The following is a 27,404-nucleotide window of genomic DNA, read 5'->3' on the forward strand; positions in this document are numbered from 1 at the left end:
GTCCGATGAAATAGTAAGACTTGCATAAAGTCATCCAATAGTATTCCATTATGAATATATTATCGGAATCAACTCATGTCACACACAAATAAACTCCACGTTTAAAGGGCACATATTTTACACCTTTCTGGGATTTAATTTGAGGTATTGGAATCCCTAAGATGATATATCAGTGGTTTTAAGTCGAAAAAGCTGCTGAAATGTGTATTTCCATGTCTTCTCTTCTGCCTCTCTCTGGAGCTGCAGACAGAACAGGCTGTTTTCGCCTGCCTCTTGACTCCTCCTCTGATTGGCTGACTGCACTTTGAGTGACACGCGACCAGGCCTATCACCGGTCTCATTCTGGCTCAATGTTGATCTCTCTGGTAAACACAGCTGAAAGTCACTTTTTGTTTGCAGCTATAGAAGGCCAGCCACAGATTCACAGTCGGTGACAACAGGATTTGTTTCTGAACGGTAAGTTACACTGTCCTCATTTTGTTCAAGTTTTAGCAGGACAGTCGGCCAATGTAGGAGTAATGTCCAGAGTTACTAGACAAGTACGAAACGCGATGTTTCAATAACATATTTCTATGAATGGACTTTGTGAAAACTTCCAGGGAGTGACTTTTTTCATACTTTGAGGGTCCCTACTGCCCCCTTCAAGTTATTATGGATAGTAAAAGCCGAAAACATTTATTTTACACAATATGGTCCCTTGAATTAAATTGTATCCACATTTCTGCATGTTAACAATTGAAAGGCTGTGACATATTTTGCAGGTGAACATTTACATAAAGAGCACGTTGATACATATCTCTGCGCTTAATACAATTCATAGTAAATCAGTGTCGTGAAGTCACATTCACCCACTCATATTCAAACATGCGTTTATAGGTCATGGACTGTTATCAAACATCATTCACAGTCTGACAGAACAACCGTCAGGGTAAACTTAGGGTTCAGTGTCTTGCTCAAGGACACTTCGGCATAAGGACTGGAGGAGCCAGGGATCATAGTGTTGCCTCCATGTCCTTGTGGTCCTCCTGATGTCGTAAGCCCTTGAGGCCGACGTAGCGGATGATTGCATGAAGGCCAATCTTGTCCATTTTCTCTGACACTGCTGACTTGCAATGTTCAATTACCCGAAACAGAAATGCCACAAAAGTTATTAACTTCAAACTTTCTGCATAATCACTCAAAGAGTTGAACTGCACGATCATGTAACAACTCCTAAAAAACTCATCTCCGTCTACCTTATGCCACATATTATCACCCTCGTAAAACTGACTTTTTTCATATAAGTCATTTTTCATTCGCTTTCCCTCTAAATTGGGAAGTGTTACTAACTGAAGTATGTAGAAGGCATAAGCATGTAGAAACAGTGTAAGACATCTGATCCTCACATTGGGCTCTCACACAGCACCCCAGCTTTCTCACATAGCTGCAATAAATTCAGTCTACAGTTTCCACAGAGCAGGAAGATGCTCTCTGAGGGGCTGTTTTGAAGAATTGTATGTTTGCCCAAGCCACTGACTTCCAACTGAGGAGATGTTTGTCTCTACACTCCCCATTAACTAGATCAAATGAGTAATACCCCCCCCCACACACACACACACACACACACCCCCCTTCAGCCCTGAGAACACATCAGACAGTCCTGGGTCTTTTGGCATCTGAGGCTTGACATTATAAGCTTCATCATTGCTGTGGGTTCTGTGATCATGACAATGATAATGCTTGTGGTAATATGGCTTTATGAGGCCTCTCGTCCTCCCATCTGCTCTGCTCTCCTTACCAGCTTCGGCTGCCCAGGACGTCATCTCGACTCCCTCCCTCTGCCATCTGTCCTCTTCTGCCATCCCTTCCTACATTCCTACTCCCTGTTAACCCTCCATCCCCTATTGTTCAATAACATGATAAAAAGCTATGACCTGTGTCTTGTACTGCAATACTTTGATCGATCTATTAAATGATCCATCCGCCAAGCTACAGCAGAAACCCATTCATGGCTGTTATGAGACTGGAAATGCACAGGAAACCTGTATCTCTCTTCAAAGTCAATAATGTAGTCCGCCATGGACACAGCACGGTCCTTCACGATCCAATCAAAGTACGAATAGTATCATAGCACGGTCCTTTTCCTCTTTTAAGAACACCTCGTCCAGTTTCGCGAAGAAGGTCACCATACCGTCCTCACTGTCCAAATCATCCGCTGGTATTTACATGGCTGTTTCCCTGGCTCTTCCTTCAAGCCCCAAAGCGACCGCGAGGGCTTGTTTCTTCTTGTCGAGCTCTGTAACTCGTCTCCAGATATTTACTTCATTTTTCCAACACTCGTATGGCCTAGCTTCTTCAAACTTCGGCGGAACTTTGTAATTAGCAGCCATCCTCTGCTACCAATGTTAATCGTAATAAACACAACGTTTATTGTATTCTCCGTTTATTCGTTCTCCTCAATACATGGGCACTGACAACACATGTTCCGCACCTGAACTCCCACAAACCCCTGCGCGACCTGTGGTCGAAGGTAAGGGGTCAAAGGGAACACTTCCTATTACCGTAATGAACATAATAGAGGGGAAATACAAGTTAACACAACCATTCTCACATGTGGATTTATTGGTGATCCTACAATGACTAAATGTATTTAACGTGTACTTCTGTACTAATTTCAGTTTTTAGTTTGGTGCGTGTCCCATCTACTAACATGGATGGGTCAGGGTTTACCTTTATTGCAGCAAGCCACAAGATGTTTTGGTTTTCACTTTTGAGAGTTATCATGTTTCACGTTGTCTTCTACCTTCTCCACTGAATGTCCTATAAAATGCCATACATGAATATTTGCCTTTTCCCTTAAAAAAAATGTCTGCCAGTTAAGTGCTGCTGTAACTTTGGTATATTGTATCTTGTACTTATTCTGATCATTTTGTTGTGATATTGAGAGACCAGACTTATGACTGTGATCAGTCAAACAGTTGCAGAACAATACATTGTTTTTTGTTTCATTGTTTATTTGAGTTTGTAGAACGAAATGGTTATTTCTGATAACAAGTTAATAAAACACAGTCCTTACTTATCTAACTGCTGTAACAAGCCTTTGTTGCTTTCCAGAATTTAAAGCACTAAACTAATCCATAAAAATGTATTTGTAATCATATTGTATAATGTCGTAATCATATTGTATAATGTCGTTCAGGATTTCTGAGTCTCATCACACATCTTGTGTGGAACAATGCCACTTTAAACAAATTCAAAGGCTCCTTTTTCACCATTTTCTCTTGATTAAGGATATAAAAGGTATCCTCAATCTTTTATTCTTTTTGCGACAGAAGCAGCTCTCACAACAGTCTCAGAGCATAAACCACACAAACAAATCCCATATGACTAATTATTATTTCAAAGCAAATGAAAGTGCTTGCCAAATGGTGTTCCTCTCCAATCTCTCATATGAGACACCAATAAACACTTTAAATGCTTGTCAGCGACGTGCACATAGCCAGAATGAAAGTGAGGACCATGGATAGGACTGTGCCATGCTGCATTAATCACACCTATGTTAACATCGCAGACAACTGGGTTTACATTGTTTTACAGAAGAGATTAGATAAATAGAGTAAGATAGACAGGGATTCAAAAGCAAATAGTCATAGCGATATAGATGCCATTCATATATAATAATGATGAGAGCTGACAGTTTTGTCTATTTTAAATATAGGGGTCAAATGTAAGAGCCGTCTCCAGTACCGAGTCCTTCATAAGGCCAATCCAAGTAGGTTTTATAACCTATACCACAGACAAGGCTGTGGATGTGAACCCTAGTGTTTGGTGCAACAGTCCTTTACACCTGCTGTGCACACCAGCCTCCACCAATGTAAACAGTAACACGCTTCTGAACTTTATCCAGCCAGTGTTTTGTTTTTTTGCCACCACAATATAAGTAACAATTTTGTGATAGATATTTGTAATTTCTAGGAGCGAGGGGTGCATTTAGAGAAAATAAACATTTCAGCTTTATTCATAAAACCTGCAGAAAAATGAAAAAACAAAACAAACACCACCAAACAACAAGCACTAGTGGGGAGTCAGGAGCGCATGATGACAGCAGCATTTACATGTCATTCAAGTGTCAGTCATGGTGTCACAGAGTAAACCCTGTCTGAGCATTTAAGTCAGATTAAACAGACTCAAACTCGTTAATCCTCTCCAAGAAAAGAAAAAAATGAAAACATATTCAAAAAAATCCTCCCATTAACCCAAACATGATGAAAAGCTGTGAACCAACAACCTAAGAGCCCCCAAAAAAAACAACAGCAAACATGTTATGACAGCTGAAGACAAAATTTACACATGCAAGATCAGCGTTACTTGAACATTTGGTGATGAGCAGTAGATGTGAGGAAACATGACGAGCGCCTCGCTGCACACATTCTCTGAAACCTTTGCTGAAAGCCTGTAAATAAACTAGACAAATATGCCAAGAATAAATAAAAAAAACACAACGTTTGATGACTTGATCAAAGCACCAGGCTGACGTTCCAGCTCATATTCTCTCTAATAATAGAGGCGTTACTGTAATGTCTGTTTGCCTTAAGCCAATAAAATGCTTTTTCTCTCTGCCTTAAGGGAGGAACCATAACTGACATCACTTTCATCCTCTGTCTCTTTTGCTTACTTCGTTAGACAGCCGCTTATCGGAAGTGTTTTTGTAACAAACACAACAAACTGTTTGGAATTCTTGATATTTTAAAAGTTCCCTTGCTGAATATCAGAGATATATGCCGTTTAAATGACTCAATAACTGAACTACAGTTGAGCATTTATCTTGAACCCGCTGGGCTTGATTCCAGCAGTTCAGTTCAGGCGCTCAAGGTGCAGAATGGGAATGATTATTATTACAAGTCAGTGTACCATCACAATAACGCATTTTACAACAGCTGCATATTTTAGCCTTATTTCAAATGTCTACAATGTCTTTCCCCGGAAATTCAACACACACACGCAACACAAAGCTTGCTATAGCTAAGATATCTACATTGTCAAGCTAGGACTCCTATAGCAGCACACACACTTTGTGACAGAAGTGTCGTACGAAGTAAAGGCTTCTCGCCTCTGGAGTTTCATGTCAGCCAAGACCACAGCAATCCCGAGTTGTGTAAAACTCCTGTACGGGCAGCCGGTGTAGAGACAGCCATGGTTAAACCGTGTCCAGGAGCACGCTGGTCCGAAGGGTGGTTTGAACTGTTAGCCCAGGCAGTTGTCTAAACCAGCAGTGCAAACAGTGTCTGTGCGTGTGAGTGTGTGTGAGAGAGACACCCAGGGGCCAGGAGGGGAAGACCTCTCTGAATGGTAGATGATGTTCTGGTTTAGGAGATAAGTTTCAGCATAGATTTGAAAATTAGCGCAGCTTTTCAGACCACCCAGCCAGGACCATGGTCCAGGACCATGGTCCACGACCACTTGAAACACTGGGTGGCGTTATGAGCCATGTTCAACCCAAATAGTTTTAAGAAATTTGTGAATAAACTTTGTAAATTTACATGTGACTTTAAAACCAGCATTAATGCAATTCATCATTAAGTATTTAGCACATTTATCTCAAGTGATTAGCGCGCCTATCTGTGTGCATAGTCCCATTATGTAAACTCCACAGTATGAGGTGGAAGCTTCTGTCCATGCCCCAATGAAGATCTGGGGACCACAAATGTTAGTACATAGTCAATTTAAATGATATATTTGAGTTGGACTAAATAAGTGGACCAACCCACCCAAATGGAAGTGGCATGGATGAACTCAACTGTGAAGCGTTTGCTTGCTGTTGGTAGCCTATGGGTATGTTTCTGTCTATAATTTTGTAAGGTCTTGACCCTACTATGTAAACTGTCTTGATAGGATGTGTGTTGTGATTTATGTAAATACAAATAATTTGAATTCCATTAACTATTTAGGAGCTATTGCTGTATACCTTTGGCAAAACTGATGCTGAATAGATCATTACCTGTGTTTTGCTGAATTCCAATGTGTCACATATCATCAGGGTTATTGAGATAACTGTATACACTGACATTATTATCAACAGGTGAAGGAAACTGTATGTTTTGTCAGAGAAAACCCTTTAACTCTTATCTGTGAAGCATTCCTTGGCTCTTGCGCAGATGAAAAGCTTCCAGAGAGAATGTCAGTGGTATATAACTGGCAGCTAATTCAAGGAAGCATCCATTCGCAGTCTTCGCCTGACTTCTCCCTCTCACAGTCATTAGGGATTGAAGCCTCTCCTGGAGTGAAGTGCATGGAAGGCAGAGAGATGTCTCCGACAGGTTTCCATCACAGTGCTCACACAGACAGACACTCACAATCTGCTGTCCACCTCACTTAAATGTCGTTTTGGAAAGAAGTTGCAGGTGGGGTTGTCACAAAACCAAAAACAGTGTAGTCGGTACCGATACAAGGACACCGGACATGCATCAGATTCCGTGACATCCCTACTACTAGGAGAGTCAAACAAAAAGCCAGGTCCTAAAGCAGCAACCACACTGTTTTACAAAAAAGTAGTTAGTAAATAATAATGAATAAAATATATCTTATCAGCCTGAACCTCTAAATCCACTGTTTGGCTCAAATTGGCCTCTCATTGATTCTGGGGGTACTACTTGCGTTGGAGGTGGCCAGTGGCGAATCTTGGTTGTGGCTAACAAGCACAGAAAGTCTCAGGAAGAGCAGCAGAAAGCCTGTTAATTTGACATGTCTCCTCGTTCAATGCCAGATGGGAGAGTTGGAGGAGGATGCTGAGGAAAAGCGCGCCTGGCTGCCTTTGTTTGCCCTTTAACCAATGCAACAATGACCAGGGTAAGCAAGTTGATCCTAGATGGATGGTAGGGATGTCGAAAGCAAGGGGATGGGATGATTTGCAAGCGTGTATAACAGGTTTGCATAAATAAACATGAACTAAACTAACTAAAGACTTGCTGAGCCAAAGTGAGTGGATTTTCTCTCTGATTTGTGGCACTGCTGTGGAAGAAAAAACACAGTCACAGCAGAAGCACACACACAAACACACACACACACACAATGCAGCTTAATTCCCCCGTCTTCCTGCTGCTGGGCTGCAAGGTGAATCCAGATGACAGGGCAAGTGATTTCCCTTTATTCAGCCGGCACCAGGGAGCACACGGTGGCCTTCAAACCAAAGGTTTACAAAGGGAAGAACAACACAGAAAAGATAAGGCATCCCCAATAGTGTTATACACTTTGCAGCACTATGCACAAGTGATGCTGGTCTTTGCTCACCTATTTAATAATTATGTGTGGTTCAATGGGAGCGTGTGTATCATTTCATCTTAGAGAGCGAGAGCCAGTTTGGTCTGGACTGAGGTGTTACAGAGACGTGGGCATGAATATCCTTTGGAGATACTTTGTATTCTGCAGGTGACTTGTGATTTTTTCAAGGCAACATAAGTGTTGTGTATTTGCCACGATTCATTGGGTTCCGCACAGAAACTGCTGCAGTCTTTCTCCTCCATGTACTTGACTTGTTTATGAGAACCAGTGATGCTCATACAACACAATCATATGGTACACCACTAATGTGTGGAGCTGCACCATAAAATCAACAGATAATAATGTATCTTCTGAAGCATGAAGCGAGTGCACGTTGACTGACTGAAGCAGCTGCATTCAGCTGGTGCTTCCATTCAAGCATCAAAATTCTACCTCCCATTCAAAACCTCCCTTTGAATATTGTATTATGATAGGATATTATACAATACATTATGCTGAGTGTATTAAACATTTTCCAAATGAGTTGACTTTAATCAGCAGCATCGACTGAATTTTATCTTATTGAATTTGTATTCAATTGCGGCCTTTAACAATGATATGACATCAAGACAAAAAGGATCTGCCGAGTTATTGAGGTGAACCAGAAAATAGCAGAGATAATCAGGCTTGAAGCTGAGGATAACATCTTTTTAACCTACATGGCAGCTCCTCAATAATGAATGAAAAGGCCTCTGGAGTTATTTTGGTCTGGTCTGAGAGTATTTTGAAATGGAGCAAGAATACAGTCGTCTACAGAAGCGAGCACAAAACAGCCCGGAACCTTTTCATACACTTGATCAAAGACTGACATGTTGTGGCTTCCTGCCTCAACCCACCAACACTATGGATGCCACTTATAAATGGGTTCAAAGTGACAACCATATGTTTAAGTTTGAAGAAAATTAAGCAGATTACGTAGTAGATGATACTGTAAGTGAACGACAGCTAATCTATGACCTCCTGCATTAATATAAACACTGGGTCTGTTTGCAGTGATACTGGATTTGTTATGAGGGCAGTGAAGATCATTGGATCACATGCAGCGCCACTATCAGTTGAAACGTATACAGTAAGAAACCTTTAAATGTGTCCAAAGGTTCCGCTGCCCTCACTATGGCAACTATGGCAACACTGGGCTGAGCTTAGAGAAAGAACATGAACGATGTGAACTTCTCTTTCATGCTCAATGCCCACGCAAAAACCAAAGGAAAGGGGTGCTTTCTTTTCAATACTTTCACAAACCCTCCCCAAAGGCTGAGGGTTTTTTCAGGCATTATTGTGACATCCCTATTGATTATTTCATATATGAAATTGCAACAAGCACCAACTTTAAGGCAGAAGGAAATATAACACAGCTTATATAAACAATGAGGCGTGGAAACCACTCTACTTGATGAACTTAACAACATTTCTCTCCTACTTTTGTCTCCATCTTGTTCGATTCCATTCTAAACCCCTGCCCTGTAATAATTTTCCCCTTAAATAGAAGCCATGCACTTGTACATTCCCCGCTGACCCAGTTTCATGCCAATTTCTAAAGAAGCCTTCACACCGTGAGCTCTGTCTCCCATGAATTTATCCTCAAATGCAATTTCTCTCATACACACTCAGGCCTGCATGGTTGGTTACATTTGAAAACCAGCTTGCAGCCACCAAACTCTTGAAAGAGATCCCTTTAAGAAGTGCTATGGCTTGACAGCAGTGGTCAGCGTTCCCCAGAGGAAACGGATGAGACAAATGCATTGTTCATTGCTGAATGCTTTTCAATATGCTGTCAATTCTGCATGCAGAGCTGATAGTGGTCCAAAAGTTCCTTTGGCCAGGGAACTTTTGGCCCACTTGGACTCATGCAGCCTTCCACAGCATTTGTGTATATGATGAAACTTCCCACTAAAAGGTCCTCTTTAAGATCATTAACCAGAGGACTGGCAGAAGATAAGTCTCTAAATCAAAAGAGTCAAAGCTCCACTCTTTCCATCTGGGTAAAAGCAGAAAGTTTGAAGTGAAGTCATTAATAATCACGCACATCACAGATAAGAGACGTCCTTTTGCACCTGCTGATCCAAGATTTGACGGTTGGAATGTGACTACGTTTTGTACCATGTGTTGTTTGTTGGTGACTACAAAGATTTTTCTGACAGTTGAAACACAGCAGCGATTAGGTCACATAAAGTCTGCAACAGCGATGAAGACATGACAATGATAATTGTAGCTACCTTCAAACCAGCCAAAGCAGACGCACTAACTGAGCTGCATTTTAAAGAGCATGAATATTTAATTTTTAGTTACAATGCACAGCTTGAGTTTTTTTCATTGCGACTTATTCCACCCAGAGCGGGGGGGTTACTATGTAAGTCTGAAGGAGGGTATTGTTACAGTGTATTTCTATTCAGTGCCTCTGGCTTTACGGACGGGTTGTACCAGGGAGCTGAGATCTTATAGCGTCAAGGATTGCATATGCATGTTTTCTCAGTATATCACCTGTCTCTGGCTCTGCACTCATTATACTTTATGTGTTGATGTCTGCAAACATTTAGCAAAAATACAACAACCCAGAACATGCAATACCAAAATGAAGTATTTCAAGATTACCAACTGAACATAAAAATATAGTTTTATCAGGCACAGTTAAATGTTCAGATTTTGGGCTGGTGGAAATCAAACCTCCCAAACACATATTTAAGTGTTTTTCCGGTGTCTTTTTGTGGCAGTATAGATTTTGCTGACAATAAAATGGCCACTGAATGTATTCTTATAATTTAGGCCAGACATGTCCACTCAAGTATCACATCCACCAAACTTTCCAGTTTTATTCTTGTCTATATTCTGAAGAGTTTTACAAAGGGCTTTGTTCATTCATCATTCACAGCCTGAAAATAAGGAAAACATTTTTTTAAGGCTGTTGCCAGTATGTTCTGATTTATGAAGCAATGGAAATACATATCCAAAATCCCCTCTATTAAAATATGACAACAAAATATAACAATACTTAAAAAATTATAAAATTATTATTCATCGATGTTTCATGGTGATATCCATTAGTATGGGTCAAACCCTCTTCATCTGTAATATACTGACTTATCTAAATCATCTCAATGTAGGGCACTACTTTAATGCACCAAAATTTGCACTGTCATATGTGGATAATTAAAATCTTCAATGAGCAAATATGGAGTGCATATGGTAAATAATATAGATCTTATGTGATTATATGAGAGGAAAAACTCCTGATAGAATGCTGACTGCACATGCATAAGGAATACAAAATTGAAAAGAATCCCTTTTGCTTCAGCAGAATGGGGCGCTGTATGTGAAACAGCTCAGCGTGGCCCTTTACGAGGACTGAACATACACACCTTCGCCATACAATTCATCAAAAATTTGTGCAAACGACTCATGTTTTTTTTATTCATGCTAATGCATGGCACCTTATTTAGTAATCTCTAGTTCCATGTAATTATACTTCTGCCCCAGACTCTTACAGTTGACATGAAGTGCTGATGTGTCATTCCGTACTACTAATGAACACTTAGCACTGTTGGCAGTTGAAACAGCAACAGTGCCCCTGTGAAATATGCTTTGTGGCTTATTGTTTTCACAGATAATTTGCATGTGGGAAGGCAATCACCAAATTTAAAATGAAGACTCTCCAGCAAAGAAAATGCAGTAAAAGATGTGTGTTGACTGTGTGATTGCAGAGAATCAAAGCTTTCAACAGAACTTACCATTAGGGTTTCGTTTTAGAGGCTGCTGTCGTTTCCTGTATTGGAGGGGATTTTGAAGAAAATGGGAGCAGGCCAGGAGGAGAGAAATGCCTCATGAAATAGGTGTGTTATGGTTTATTTATCAATCTGACTGCAAAAAACTAAACTTCAAACTTAAAAATGTAAAATCTCACATCTTGCCATTCAGGCATCTCCATTTGGGCATGTCTGAACATAAATAATAATGATCTCTGCCAGGGAGGTTATATTTAAGTCTATGTTTGTTTGTCTGTCTGTTAGTAGTATTACACAAATACTGGCATATTACCCCCAAACCTGGTGGGAGCATATGGTATGAGTCAGGAAAGTACCCATTAAATCTTGGTGCAGATCCAGACCAGGGGGTCAGTCAAGTTTTCTCTACTTTCTTCAACATTGTGACAAAGGGCCTTTTTTACAATTTTTGGTTGATTTCTCAGAGAATAATATCAAATCAGACGTGTTTAGGAGAGGGATATCTAGTGGCTGCAGTTTGGCAACAATCCATTTTACATCTGCATCTTGAGAATGTAATTGTGGTTTCATAAGGGGAATGTTGGGCCTTGGTGGAGGTACTGAGCGCCTTTTTATTTCTAACATGTGATGACTGCTCCTGCTACCAACTCTATACGACTAAAGTAACTTAAACCAGAGCTGCCGGAGCATAACACACAAAGTCCCACTTCAAGCTACTTGGTCCCTGAGGACTGATTATCTAGATTCGCCAATAGAAAAACTTGGCCACGACAACAAAAGTTCTCAAACTGCTGCACTTTGTTTGCAGGCAACAGACAGAGGTAGTGAGAACAAATGGGGGCACTTGGCTAAGCAACTGCTAGGGCTGAAAGCCACTGACGAAATTCACATGTGAAACGATCCATTGATGGGACCAAATCTAAATCCAAGGAGCTGAAGAGCTTTTAGTGTGGGAGGGGAGAGATATGAGGAGATATCATAGCTTGATGGACAGATTGACAGTTGGGATAAGGAGAAGGAGGAGGGATGAAGGAAGATATTTCAGCAGGGATGCAAAGCTTCTTAATTCCAATTTTTGCAGTTTTTTCTGTGAGAGCGTCCTTCCTCTTCTTCCTCATCATTTAAGGCCATGTTTCAGTGAGGATTTGGACGGCAATGCCTCTCAGCAAGCCCAGTTATTCCTGGCTAAACTGCGACCAACCCTGAGCCTGTAATTAATTTCACTGGACCAAGAACACACAAGTTCAGCTTTTGACTTTCATCTGTGAGACACCTTGGAAAACCACATTATTTTCAGTCCCTTGGACACTTGACTTATGAGGTTCAAATGCTTTGAAGGAATGATTTCAACCAAACAACTGGTTTTCTGTTATGATCGATGGATCTTTTATTGACTCACTCAAGCCATTAAACTATGAGAAAAATTGAAACAGCCAATACATTATGAAAATGGTAAATGGTCTGTATTTAAATACCACTCTTCTAGTCCTGATGACCAATCAAATTGCTTTACAGTACATTTTTATGTTAATAATGTTATTTATGTATTAAGGGAATGTTAAATATGTAATGCATGTTTTATTAAGATGTTAAGAAAATTCATCTGTTTCCCCAAAACTATCTGATTTCACAGCACTCTATGGTTCTGGAATAAACTCAGTCAATATTCCTAGTCAGGTGTAATACAGAAAACATTTACCATGATATCAGACATAATCTTAATTTGTTTAATATTCTAACTAAAACCACCCTCATTCACTGACCTTAACCATAGGGCTGTTTCCCTAAACCAAAGAGTCTCTGGTGTGAACTCTGGTCTCTGGTGTAATGGTTGTTGGATTCTCTCCCTCCTCCACAGCTACCTCTTAGTGACACTGCAGTTCTATTATGTTTCCTAGTTTAGTTGTGTAGAAGCATAAAATCTCAGATGCAGGGATGGATTTTCAATCCACACAAAGACCTACAGATGTCACATGTTGTAATAACCAAGATTTATCCCTAACTTGATAATAAAAAATTACATTTAAATTTCTGTTAATATTTTCTTTCTTGGGTGGTCTTACTACAATATCTTGCAAATCCCAAAACTGTAAACTGGGAATTTTTCACAGGGCAGCAGAAAATGTAGAAAAAAGAAATTGATTATTGTTCCAGCTAATTATGTATCTACTGCGCCAACCACAGAAGAGAGACATTATAAAATCTGCCGTGTCTGTATAATTGTAATATGGCTGAAATAATTATTATTTCATGCTACAACGTCTAAAGCCATTTTATTTGATTTGACTTTTTGATCGTGGTCACTGTTATATTGAGCAGACAGAGAAATGGACATACTCCCTATATGAACGTGCTACAGAGACATGCAGCAAATTGCTATGAAACTTTTTCTCCGTAAAGACTTACAAAATATAACGATCACAAAATCAGATGATGTGCACAAATGCGCTTTGTGAGGTGACTTTGACCTTTGACCACCAAAATCGATTGGCTCATTCGTATACGAATTCCTATTAGTATTTTATCCAAATTTGAAGAAATTCCCTAAAGGAAATCGTGAGATTCCCACGAATAGGAGGGAGAGACGGACAACCGTAAAAAAAAGATAGTGCCTCCGTTCACTCGCAGTTAACAATAACATTCCTGTACCTCACAAACTCACACTGGTGAATATTTACATTTACAAGTAATTGTGATATGAGAGTTTGTTCCGACTCTGCCCAGCTACACATGGGGTACAATAATGCTTCACACCATCTGCTCACTTCGCAGCTAAAACCCTTGCAGTGAATGAATGTTGTTTGTTTGATCTTGTGCCATAGATCTGTTCCCACATACTGTTTAGCCTGCAGAAGAAAACTTAGCATTAACTTTGAACAGTTGGTGATTTGGAAACTGCACTGGAAAAGTGTCTGCCTTAAGGTTTTGGAGCCATGATATCTCACTTAAAACATACACAAAAAAAATGTATTGAAAACCAGTTCTCTGGAATATCCCCAAAAAGTAAAATGTGCCCCCACCCCAGCCCCCTGATGACACATTGTTCAAATAGATAATGTTTCTGAATATTGGGTTAATAAATAATGCAGAGCATGAATAAGTCAACAGAAAGGCTAGCTCAAGTGTTTTCTATCATGATGGGGATGTTTTGAGCTCTATAATGAAGCACTTTCCTGCATGCAAAAACAGATACTAGTGTCTATCAACAACCAGCAAGTGTGTCCATGTGTGAGTCTGTGTGTGGAGCAGAAATCAATACCAGCACAGATGTTCTTATTTACTGTAACAGCCTAAGAGATAACAAAATAAATAAATAAAAGCGGTAATTACACAACTCAGAGGACAACATGTAACAATTCTCAATGTACCGTTAAGAAACAGACAGGGAAGCAAGATTTGGGCACTTAGAAGGCCTTGATCATACAGGCACTACTCTCTAATGGAATTCAAAGTACAAGAAAGTCTCACTCAAACATGAAAAAAGTGCATTTCCCTATGGCAATTAGAAAAATAACACAAATAGAAACTTGTTTATAACACTATTGACAAGGTAAGATATATAACACATGCAGTGCTGCAACAAATAGTGGGCTGGAACCTTTCAGGCTTCTTAAATCAATAAAAAACAATATATTTATGATAATATAATGACTCTTGCATGACCACAAATTGTTATTGTAAGGCTAAAATGTCAAACTAATGAATTAGGGAAAACAATTGGAGGTGGGCCAGCCCTTGAGCCAACGATAAGCTATAACGTCTATTACTTTTTTTTCATGGTATAACACAAACTGTGAACCGTTCTAAACATCAACATGAGGCAAGGACAAACACACAACAGGACCTTGCATTTGTCCTCTCCTTAAAACACACTTGTGAAACATGATTATTGAAAAGTAATTAGCTGGGGTCCTACAGAGCCGCGTTCTGCCTGATTTTATGGGGAGGTGTTCAGTCTCATAAGATAATGATCTATTATGGGTTTTCCACCTTCAATCCTTTTTAGAAAACATGAGGAGCCTATGGGAGAAATGTTTGATCTCCACTCCCTACATTTGTTTGAGTGTTTGAAATATGTCTCCTATTCCCTTTCAAGAAATATACAAATACTTAGCTAATACAGATTTTTTTTTTAATGTCAAGACATGAAGACAGAACAAATTACTCAGGTGATGGAGAGAGTGGTTGGTGGTTCACAAGGTGTGCGTTTGGATGTGTTTAGCAGTGAGCCGTCATTTTTCAGTAGCAGAGGTGTGAGTATGATCCGAGAGGCTGGCTTTGAACTGGAATCGTCAGGAAAAAAATGGTGAAAAAGTAGCTACTGCGAACAGGCTGCGAGAGAAGCTAGGATGAGACAGAAACAGGCTGCTGACTTGTATGCAAAGCACGTTTATACTCCTGTGGTTTCATCGGGAAAAGAACTACAATAGGTGTGGTGGAATCTTCAAAACCTGAGAATTAAAACCCCCAAGGTGAGGAAAGTACATTCTCATGGAATGTGGGCTTCGCCTATAACCAACCAGACAAGTGTTCCTGGCCACTGGTAAATGAAATGTGTGGAGGTGTACGCCTGACTCCCGGCATGGCAAAGTGAGGGTAAATAGTTTCAAGATAGGAGGTGACGAGCGACAGAGGGGAGGAACAGATGTCTTGTCACTACTCAGCAAGGTAGGCGACAGCAGTAGTACAAATAACACAATACGCTACTTGTGAAGAATCCAGTAAAGACAATATATAGAATGATTTTTTACAATTTTAACATTTCAAATCAGCCTCAATTCAAGTCTTTAACAAAAACCTACAACGAATTGATGGGAAATACAAGATGGGAATCTCGGGGATCTGCTCCTTCACATGCAGCTTCACATGTAGCATTTTTAAAGCCTGGGAAAATGTATTTTCCCAGAGACTCTGAGAATATTCACTGCCCTTTCTTGCCTGTCAATCAATCCGGACACCTTGGATGATGATTTCACGCACTGGGTCATGATTTCTGGCTCTGAGCAAGACATACAAAAAGCGGGAGAGAACAACAACAAGAAAATGTCACAAACTCTGCCTTCTGCCAAAACCTGATATTCAGTTCCAAAACGGAGCGTATAAGGAATATGAGCTCGTCCGGGTTAATTTGTCACGTGGGAATTTCTACCAGCTGTGTGGTGAGATTTCCTCTGACAATCTCAGAGTAAAAATAAATATGAAACTCTTCTGTGTTGAGAAGTTGATAGGTTCATTTGAAAGAATTCAAAGCGCCGACAGCTCGGAGGCAGCTCAGGGTCCTAATGAGATACTACAGTGTGTTGGACTCCATGTTTGATCCATACATATTATTTCATGTTAAAGAAACTCTTGCTTTCCTGTCAAAATGTCAATATGCTCTTTTACAGCCTAAGCCTATACTGTGTATGCGTGTGTACGGTTTATACTTGCCACATGGGTGTAGATCTACATACATTTATCATTTTTTATTTCCCCTCTTTTTTCCACTTTGAAACAATTTGTTAGCAAACTTACAATTTCCTAAACACAAACTATCCTGTAAACCATTTTACGAGCATTAATAATAGTGTTATTTCAACATAATGGAATAGCACAGACATTCAAACGTGCCCAAGATGCCGACCTCCATCATAACAACAACATTCAATCACTTTCTCTGAAGCAATTTGTCTACAAAGTAAAAGCATGATATAAATGCCATCATGCTTTACACCAGGGGGAATAACAGTATTTGTTTGAACAGTTCTGAACTTGAGTCTGAAGATTATGTTGATCACAACAGTCATCTAAAATTGAAAGCACAGTATTAATGAAAAAGTATAAACACAATGTTTTCTATAATAATAACAATAGTAACGGTAACCATAATACATTTCCCCATTTTTCCTATTACAGAGTACAATGTGTTCCTAGTAACAATAGCTGTAAAGCCTCCTAGGCTGAGTTCACCTCATAATGTTAATCTCACAGCATAATGATGGTACCAGTGATTCAATGTGAAGCTGGATGATAGGTCTCCACTTTACAACAGGGTGAGATTTCACCTTGTTAGTATAGCAATAAGTAACTGGAAATAGCCCAAACTTGATCATGCTTACATGCATCAGTGATACGAACTACTTAACATGTAGGGGTGTAAGGGTACGCAGAAATCCCAGTTCAGAACCTATCTCTGTTAAGGTCACGGTTCGGTATGTTATCTGTACAGTAGAAACAAGAACCAGAAAACAGATTTTTTTATTTATTTTTATTCAACCCTGGATAACTATGGCTGTACAACCTTAAAATAACAAAACAAAATTCACTTAAATAAATACAATTTAAATAGTAACATAAATAATCAATTAAGGTGCAGCATGTAAAACAATGTATTTTCATATATTTTTCTTCAAATAAATGTACTTGTCAACATAGTTTGCGGAGAGGGTTTGATGCCCTTCTGGTACTAACAATGTCTCCTGCTGTGAAGAGCACAAGCAGGCCAGGCACTGAGGTTTACAGAGGGCTGGAATGCGGACGAGAGGGAACTTCGTAACGGGGCTTGATTACTTTCAGCAACAACAAATACAACAACAGGGAACAGTCCCGTGTCGGCTGCTATAAAAACACCTATGATGCAACACCAAACATTTCAGGGCCTTTCGGTTTGGGAACATGTACCATTACACCCTTACTGAGATGACAGAAGCCGTCTTTGGAAAAAGATATTTGATGTGTAGTTTGACTTTGAATTGATTTGGTCCATGCCCTGTTTGCTAACATGGCTGGTTTAGGTTTACGACCTATTGCAGCCAACCCTCAGTGCAATCTGAATATGTTGGCTTTACTTTAGTGAGCTGTTATGTCATCCATTTTTATCTGCAGTCATTGGATAAACTTGGTTTCATGATTAAGCCGTTACACTAGAGGTAGTGATAATTTAGTCAAAGCTGTGTATACCAGTTGTTTTAAAGTAAGTATTGCTCAAAATGTGTCGAAAAACTGCAGACAACAGGGTCAACAGTTTAAAAACAAAGAGACGCATTAATAACATTTCCATAAGAAACAGTCGACAGCTGGTCTCAACAACTGAGTCTGAAGTCGCGGAGGTGTATTCAAAAATCCAGTCACAATGACTCAACAATACAAAGATCATGCACCATTGGTTTCTATCTGCACAATTAACCGCTGGAGGTAGAGAAAAGACATGAAGCTTTATGGAAACATGAAAGAAATGTTTTGAATAAGGAACCCATGTGAAAACAATGTTTGTGTAATCATCAATAAAACGTTAGAAGCTTTCTCCAATTCACCCTTTGGGATGTTACAGTCAGTTTGAACGTTTGTTTATCACTCTTAGGAAATCTGAACACCCAGCCCGACATGTCATTTGATGTCAATATTAACATCAGGCTTGCGAGGGGAAAATGATCATGCCCCCATGTTCAGTGGATAAATCACGAAAATGACAGCAGTTTCATTTAGTGACACCATTAAACAGCATATGTTAGCTCATGTGCTCTGAGGCAAGCAGTGGAAACCTTTTTATTCCAGCTGATGGCCCATAAGTCACTGCCCTCGCAGCAGCTATCAGTGCCATTGAACCAGAGGACTGGGTTTTACATACTTCATATTTGTTTACAGTAAAAACTGTTGTGGAACTATTTGCTCAATACAAGGAAGATGACAGGACCTGTTGTCATTTCAGGTTTACATATTATTTGCTGAGCATTTAGAATCTCTCCTTAGTTCCTTTTCTACGGATGGCATTGTACTGCAGTGTTCGCTGTTTGTGTGGTTACTGCAGTTATGATTCATATTTTTTGGCTTTCAAACCTTGGAGATATGAAATATGGCATCCCAATACTTTATGTTTGTGGTTGTCAGCCTGGATTGCAGAAGTTGTGAGCCATGTTTATGTTTGCTGTTGGGGCTTTGAAGTAATCTGGACAGCTTGTTTATTAAAATTTTGAAGTTTGGAACCATGTCCCGATGACTATGCCAGTTTTGTTAAAAAACACAAAACACAACAACATAAATAAAAAACATTTCATACAAATCCACATCAGCACATCACAGCTCAAATATCAATAATCTCTTCACATATGGTTCACCTGTAAGAGACAGCGTCCCCGGGATCAACAAAAGCTTTTTTTAAATGCATCACAGGCAACTAAAGTTAGTGAAGCTCGATGAAGTAGTCTCTAGAGCTCTCTGCAGGGTCAAGCCTGCGGTTAAAGAACAACTGCTCGAGCATTGACAAACTCATATAACAGAGCTCCATGCTGTGCCTCACAACTGCTCCCCAAATGAGATTTTGCAATCTAATCAACCTCTGCATTCCATCTAGCAACAACAATCCTTGTGCTTCTTTAAGTGTTACAGACTGGGGAATGAGCTGGGTCGTACTGGGTCACATGTTGCAAGACTGCTGACAATTCATTCCTAATATATGGCTGCAATTTACTTTATTTCCAGGTGAGGATTGTGCATTGACCTCATTTACTGGAAGGGTCCTCAAGATGTCAAACACCCGCTCCACATCAAATAGGGAATGTAAAATGTCTGGAATAATAAAAAGGCCCCAGACACATTGACAGGAGGAAGAAGGTTCTCGCTAGCATCTGGCAAATGACTAACAATTAGCTTATAATTGCCTTGTACCTGAAAAAGTTTCAAAAAGGGCATAGCACAAAGTCACGTTAGCTAAGACTGTTGAAATATATTCTGTTTCTTAATATCCTAAGTGCACAGTCCTCAGAGCAGTCTACTGAAGTTTGGCTTAATAAGCTTGAAATTTTGCCAGTGTGAATTTCCCCATGGCAACACAGGAAGGATCTGTGAAAAATTATAATCCTTGGCATTACCCAAGTGACCTGCTCATCCTGATAACTTAATATCTAGAATATGTGATGTGCTTTATGTGAGATAGCTTGTAAACTCATAGTACAGTATTTACTGATAGGCTTGTAAGGTCAGCTTTTCACCTGACCTTAACATTTGTGCTCATTTAATCTCCAATGGAAGTCAGAACAGAACACATGAACGCACACATTGATTTCCTTCTTTTTTTCCTGAATGACTGGATTAATTTATGACCCAGTTTATTGCTTAATGATGACGAGAATGATGTCAAACACTTTGTGCATCAGCTATAACGTCCTCATAAAGGAGGCTCTTTGGGCTTTTGCATAATCAGCAGGAAGTGGAAGCGAGAGTTAGTTCTTTGAAACAATTTGCTGTGGTGTTACTGTAGTTCATCGATGTGCTAATTCATTATAGCAGGTCAATTCTCCATTAGATCATTAAGATGGAGAGGCAAAGTAATCTGTACAACACTAATGGCAATTCAATCATGAAGATGGCGTCAGGCAGTGATGTATATGCTACAATCTATCTCTCACTTCTGGGAGAAAATGCTTCAACGGCGCACGGGAAACCCTTTTGTTAGAGGAGGTTGGTCTGATCTATCATATTGAAGGGGGGGGGGGGGGGGGAATCTGGTCTCCTTATACTGTTCACAATAGCTGCTCATCAAGAGGGTGCTTGTGTTGTGTGTGCATGCCTGCATGGGCAAAAAGCATTGTCCTTACACGTAAAAAAAAAAGGTCAAGCTAATTTAACAAACAATGTCCTGATAGATCCACAGTTGGTTATGCTTCAACTATTCTTTCTGCTCTGTCTTCCTACACAGCGACACACAATAGAAAATGAGAGGGACTGTGACTGCCATCGCATTCTTGGTCAATGTGCCTCTCTGTCCTTTCATTTTCAAGGCTGCCTCGTACAGGCACAGACACACACACGCACACAACCACACACACAGAGACAAAGACTTTTATATGTTTAGAGAATTGGTTCTGTGGGTTTATTTAGAGTCCCTGAAATCAACTTCTACATTCATACTATAAATACCCAGGGCAACAAATGGGTTTTACAAGATGATATACAAAATGTTACTTTGGTTAAGTACATGAATGTTATTGGATAAGAAGTGTTATACAAATTTTTCCAAGTTATAATGTATCCTAATAGTTAAATGTATCACTATGTTTTTCTGCACATTAGTATCACTTTCGGGTCGATGAAATCTGTTTATACCTATAAATATAATTTGTCTTGGCTTCCAACATGCGGATATGGTAGCTGTAGCCTTTTGTTACAAAATGCCTAAACTATTTCAAGCTATAATGCTGAAATTGCGCTTAACTATTTCAAATTATTCTGACTGGGCCATTGTGGTTCTTTGAAAGCATTTTGAGAATTGATTTACACATTCAATCAGAGTGGCTGAATTTGAGGAGACGCAAACATGTCTACAATGAACCACATCATCAGACACCTGGAGGGGGGGCTTAAAACTGAGTTTACACATTAGCACAAGTCCAGAGATAAACTTTGACCAGGACACTGTTATTTTAAATATGGCATACAGACTTTTAACAGGATAAAATAACTCTGTTAATTTTCATCAACTTTGGATTTTTACAAATTTGAACATTAAAACGTGTATGGAATAATCCATCATTAGCATTAATTTGACTGATTGATAGTGAGTTAGATATTGTAGATGAACAAATGCATTTAGAAACGTAACTTCAACGAAGACATGTCTTTGATTGATTGATTGATTGATTGAAAAGATCAACATATCTAATAAAAGAAGTAATAATCATGAGATGGAACTTTAATTGCAGGACCAATTTTCACTGAAGTGAGCCCTGCAGTTAATATATAAATGTGTTATTAATTCCAATTTACTTGTCAGCAAATGCCTAAAGTCGATATGCTCCACCCTGAAAACCTTTTAGTTGAGTTTGTCAATTTGCTCTCAAGTGACATTTGAATTTGTTCTTTTTACTGTACAAAGTTATATTTTGCAGTATAATTTATAATGTATACATTAAGAATACAGCAATTTCTCAGCAACCTAAAATAACAACTGTTTTAAGTGACTATTAATTACGTTTTCCACCTGTACAAAATGAAAGATCCTGTCTCATAAGGATGTTGAATAACTACTCCATGCATCTGTTATCGCTCTTAATCATCAGGAAGTCCCAACAAGTACATGAAAAGCTTGCAGTTGATCCAAAATACATCTGCTGACAGGAACTAGAAGAATAAATCTTATTACTCCTCTTTAAGCTTCTCTGCATTGGCTCCCTTAAAATTCAAAATCCTGCTCCTCAAATACAAAACCCTTAATCAATCGCCATCATATATTATGTCGTCATTCTACAGATATGACACTCCAACTCAATACTAATTATTTTCATCATAATTGCTAATTGGTGCTGTTGACATTGCCACTGTTATTATTGATAACACGATTGCACTTATTGGCATTTGTATTATTATTGTCATTAAACCAACCTGCCTGACTGCACTTAAACACAACTGACGACAAAACTACGTGCAGCTGCTCCTAGACCCTGAGTTTGTATATTGTTGAGGTTTCTTCCTGTTTAAAGGGAAGTGCTTCCACTACACTGTTAACAAGCTCATACTAATGTTGGCAACTGTATGTTATGATATGGCACTTAACAAGTAAAATAAAATGTATCAAACCCACCTACTAAAAGTCACATAAAAAGTGAGGGTTAAATCCACAAAAATACTTCAAACTCAGCCCAACATCCATTTAGGGGTGTGATCCACTGTCAATGTGTGTGCATGTGTAACAAATGCAGGTAAAGATACAGTATGTGCCTTGCAGATGAATGGAAATTTGCCAGCACTCAAATATGCATATCTGGAGCAGAGATAATTTCTCTGGGAAGTGCTTCCTCCCCTGTCGCCCAAAAAACATCAGCTGCATATTTGCGGCTGAAGAAAATCCCCATATGTAGGAGAGTTTCAAGTGAAACTTCAACTTTCAGTTTGTTTTCTTATCGCATGGAAATGGTTTGAGGCAGAAGGGATCCTTTCACCCAGAAATTGTTTACTCATAAAATAAGTGTGTCGTTGTGCATATTGTTTTCTTGATGCATCCTCTCGCTACTAAAAGTCATTGATTGAGATTTAGGTCTTAGAAATTCTTGGATAGGGGACAAGGCACTCCTGAGATGCAGTGGGATAACAATGAATAACGAGCAAGTGGCTCACAAAGCAGCTCGCTCAGTGCCAGACAAATAATTGGTGGTGCTTTAGAGGGAGAGGGAAGAGACTGAGGACCGAAAAAGAGTGTAATAGGAGCAGTAGTATTACAGCGGTTATTCAAAATCCCCCGATGAGTTCCATTTCGTACAGATGAAAAAATTCTGAGGGAAGCCACATTGTTTGTTATGCCCAGCAAATGCATATTAGGCCCCACATGATTCATATTAACATCACTTTCAAACAGAATGGCAAGAAAATAAGAGGAATCTTTCATCTCTTGGAAGCGCAGACAGGCTATGTACATAGAGTTCTACTATCTAAGCCTGTTTTCTTTGTGTTTTTGCCTGGAGCTCACAACTTCAGATGGAAAACATTCAGAGAATATTCTCTATACCTGTACACTGGCCAGTGCTCAAGACTCAAACAGTACAGACAGATTTGTTTTCAGGAAATGTCTGGTATTGTGAGAAAACATACTTCAAAGAAGGGAAATTACTTTGAGCCTCGCCAAATGACCACATTGGCTACTGCCAATATCCACTATGCCAATTTACTTGACAGTTTGCAGTTTTGTGAGAGTAAGAGTAAGAATCATTTCAACTAAAATATCGATAATTTCAAACAATCATTTTGATGTACCGTCATCAAAAGAACACTGCTTAAGATGAGACAAACAATATCAAGCCTTCCTATGTTAGCATCCTGGAACATTAATATACAATCATTTATGTATATTTTAGCATAATCCATATTTCACTCGCTAAAGTCCAATTTTAGTATTGTAAAAAAAAACATATTTGTAATCTAGTTTTTAGAAGGTTCACTGTGTGAGATTTAGGTGAAAGGGATATATTGGCAGAAACCGAATATAAAAGAATCCCAGGGATGTTTCACCAGTGTGTGTCATCTTAAGTTTATAAATTGTTGTTTTCTTTAACCTAGAACGGGCCCTTTATATTGAAATACTTTATATTTACATTCCGCACATATCATCTCTGTGGAGGCCGCCATGTTTTTTACAGTAGTCCTAACTGAACCAACTAAACACCACACAGGTTCTCTTCCAGGTTTGGAAGGGGAGGGTTAGGTGAGGGATATTCAGCTGTATCATGCAACTTTACCACTGGATTTCACTAAATTCTATACACTGAACCTTTAAATAGATCCAATTCAGAATCAGTGAACAAGTCATATTCGTCTCTTTCTTCTTCTCCCAGCAGGCTGCATCAAAGACAACACCTGGAACCCTTACACCCAAAATAACTTGGCACCAAATTCATAAGAGTAATATATCTTACATCCAAGCAGCAGTGGACTAGTATGACTGGGTTAGCCATGAACTTGGTGTCAAGGTTGTAGTCACTGTTTGGCATTTGCTGTACATCGTTTCTTACTACTCAACAATAAGGAATAAAGTATATTCAATTTAAATTTAAATTTATTTTGATGAAATTGCTTGATTACAGCTCTTTAGGATCACATTCTCTCATGACTGCAGAACACTTCATGTTTCGGGTACGCATGATACTGCCTTCCTGTATTATCCAGCACCTGTTAGAAACCTCATTTGGAGAAATACTATTAAATGCAAATCACCCATTTTGTGTTTGTTTATCATCTTTCTCTCTTAGTTGGTTTTTACCAGATGTTTTTTGTGCCGGGTGCTATGGTACAAATTAAATGTCATATGGATCTTCAACATTAATGCTGTTTTCAAAAAACAATAAGTGGGAATTAAATGCATTGTATTAAATTACTCATGATCTCTATCCTATTCTCTGTCCTCATCTCTCAGCAGTTTTTAATATTGAGCTGTTGTGTACAAGAAGTGCACATCTGTTGCTTGTTGAACATCTGGGATAATTTGCATATTAATGAATAATTATGTTAATTTGATTGTCATTGGCCTCTGCAATGTGAAAGATTAAAGATCTACCCAAGCAAAGAAAAGGGGGTTTCTCCTATTACTGATAATGCATTTGGCTCTCTCATGTAAGATAATCAGTGAAAGACGTCAAAGTCAGCAGAATAAGCAGATATTGAAATTCAAATAGCACCTTCTATCCAGTAATGAAACAGGTCTTTATATTACCGTCTCTTTTAAGGACTTTTCTAACTCTACAAACAGCCGCGTATGAATATTCCTTGACTTCAGTATCTAATGCTCCGTAAGGGTAAGGCATGGGGTGATTTGGAATGAAGGGCAGAACCTACTAGCTTGGACTTGGGTCATGCATAAGTATGGGGGTCACACTGAGGCATCCAGGGAGTCAATGTGATAATACTGCTGCTACTGCATCTCGACATCATCGGTGCATAAGCCTATATTGGAAATAAAACGGGATGTTTTGATGCATGTTACGTTCCACTGTCATGTGTTGTCCTAACTTTAATAACTGGGCCTAAACAATTCCTGAATTCCCAAATTTTATCAAATATTGTTAGCAGATATTCTAAGAATCATGTTCAGGTGCACCAATACTTTTTTTGCAGATTATACTGCTGTGAGAGAAAGGCTTATGTAGCTGCTTTTTTCAAAATAAAGAGAGTACCCACTTAAATTTATATATACATTTCTGGAGATTAAATAACATTATGCAGTTCACTTACTGTAACTATTGATAGGGAAGTGCAATTGCTATTTACTTTAAGCATGCAATGAGCAATACCAAACATTGCAGTATTCAGTATGCTGTCATTCAGGCCCTCGCCAATGTTCCTGACAGCAGCTGGAGGAACCAGATGGCAAATACAAAAGGATGGAGTGAGTCTAGGGGAAGAAACTCCGATACCTGGAGATTCATCTGATTAGAATGCCTGGTGGGTGCCTTCCACTGAACCTCAAGAACCTGGTGGGAGGCCCTGGGGTAGACTCAGATCCCACTAGAGGGACTCAATAATCTGGCCTGGGAATACAGGATCCCGCAGGAGGTGTTGAAAAAATGTTGTTACAGAGAAGTACACTTGGACTGCATCAACCTGCTGTCACCACTACTTGACCTCATGGCAAGAAAAATGGATGGATGGATGTCCATGTTGGAAAAGTACAACAACCTGCTAACATTCACTGCCTATGAAAGATGAATTGTGTCCATTTGTGTAAGGAGGCCAAGAAAGATAATCGATGTTCACTGTAACTATAGATTGCAGAATTAGCTTTTTCATGTGCTAATCTGTGCCTCTCTCACTCGTGTGTTTGCACCCTGTGTCTTGCATGATGCGATATGTTACTGTTAAAACATACTCCACAGTTCAAGAAAGCAAAAATGGAGAAAACTGGAATGTCAGAAGTTTACCTGAAGGGATTCCTGTAGCTACATCGAATGATGAATTGGCTAACGAGAACACATGGAAATGCCCATGGGTAGTCCTGACATTCATTCCATGAAAAAAATATATTGCAGGAAAGCAGAGCTATATTCTACAGCACAGAGCAATCTAAAAGAGAAGGGACTACAGCAAGTGAATCTTAATTGATCACATGGATTTATATTTGGCCTGTATTTCTCCTGCCCTGCCAATTGATATTTAACTCAGCCAATAAGATTATACTTGTTACTAGGGAAGTTGTCTCCAGGATAAATCATTTTTATAAGTAAAACACTAGTCTCCAATCAAATATTTGCCTAGCTTTGGAATCCCTTGACTAGATTTGCATTAAATCAGATTGTATAATGTTCAGCAAATTTGCCCTAAGTTTTAAGCAATTATGTGATGTGCCACACTGTCATTAATCAAAATTAATGTTATACTGGAGTTAATACTGTTCATGTCCTGAGACCAAGTTTGCTTTTTCACTGAATAGAGGGTATTTCAAACACTAATCATGACTAATCCCACCAGCTGTTAGGGGAGGTTGTTTCTGTCACTTGTTCACAATGAAAAAAGGTCTTTGTAATTCAGTTCCAAAAAAGTATATATAATTCCAAATCCGAATTTATTCACAATCCCTCTTGGCAGAATGGATGGGGTGTCTTTTATTTATTAATATTATAAGGAACCCTGCCCTTTACTTAAAACCTAAAACTGAATAATATTGAATATTGTGTGTTGCTCATGTTGTAAACTCATTAAAGTTGTGCTACTGTACAAATGTATGCTGTAACCAATTTCCTCTTGTCAAGAAGCACAAATGGATGATTGATGGCAGCGATGATGTGTCTCATTATTTTTTGGGCTACTGAAGGAGTAGAAAACAAGCAAATTTCCTAATCAGTGTTCCCACACTACTGGATTGTTATTTAATATGTTTAATTCTTGGTTTTACAGTAGAATTTTAAAGCCCTGACACACAAATATACTGTATAA

At 39.1% G+C, this 27,404-nt stretch overlaps 1 long non-coding RNA gene across 1 annotated transcript; it reads left to right on the top strand.

Annotated features, from left to right (window-relative positions):
* Window positions 1–403: 403 nt before the first annotated feature.
* Window positions 404–24,692, top strand: LOC128457539 (uncharacterized). The gene is made up of 3 exons (XR_008341933.1): window positions 404–456; window positions 6,743–6,825; window positions 24,317–24,692. It is a non-coding gene; the product is annotated as an uncharacterized LOC128457539 (long non-coding RNA).
* Window positions 24,693–27,404: the final 2,712 nt, after the last annotated feature.

The sequence above is a fragment of the Pleuronectes platessa genome, chromosome 15, assembly GCF_947347685.1.
Source record: "Pleuronectes platessa chromosome 15, fPlePla1.1, whole genome shotgun sequence".
NCBI classification, from domain to species: domain Eukaryota; kingdom Metazoa; phylum Chordata; class Actinopteri; order Pleuronectiformes; family Pleuronectidae; genus Pleuronectes; species Pleuronectes platessa.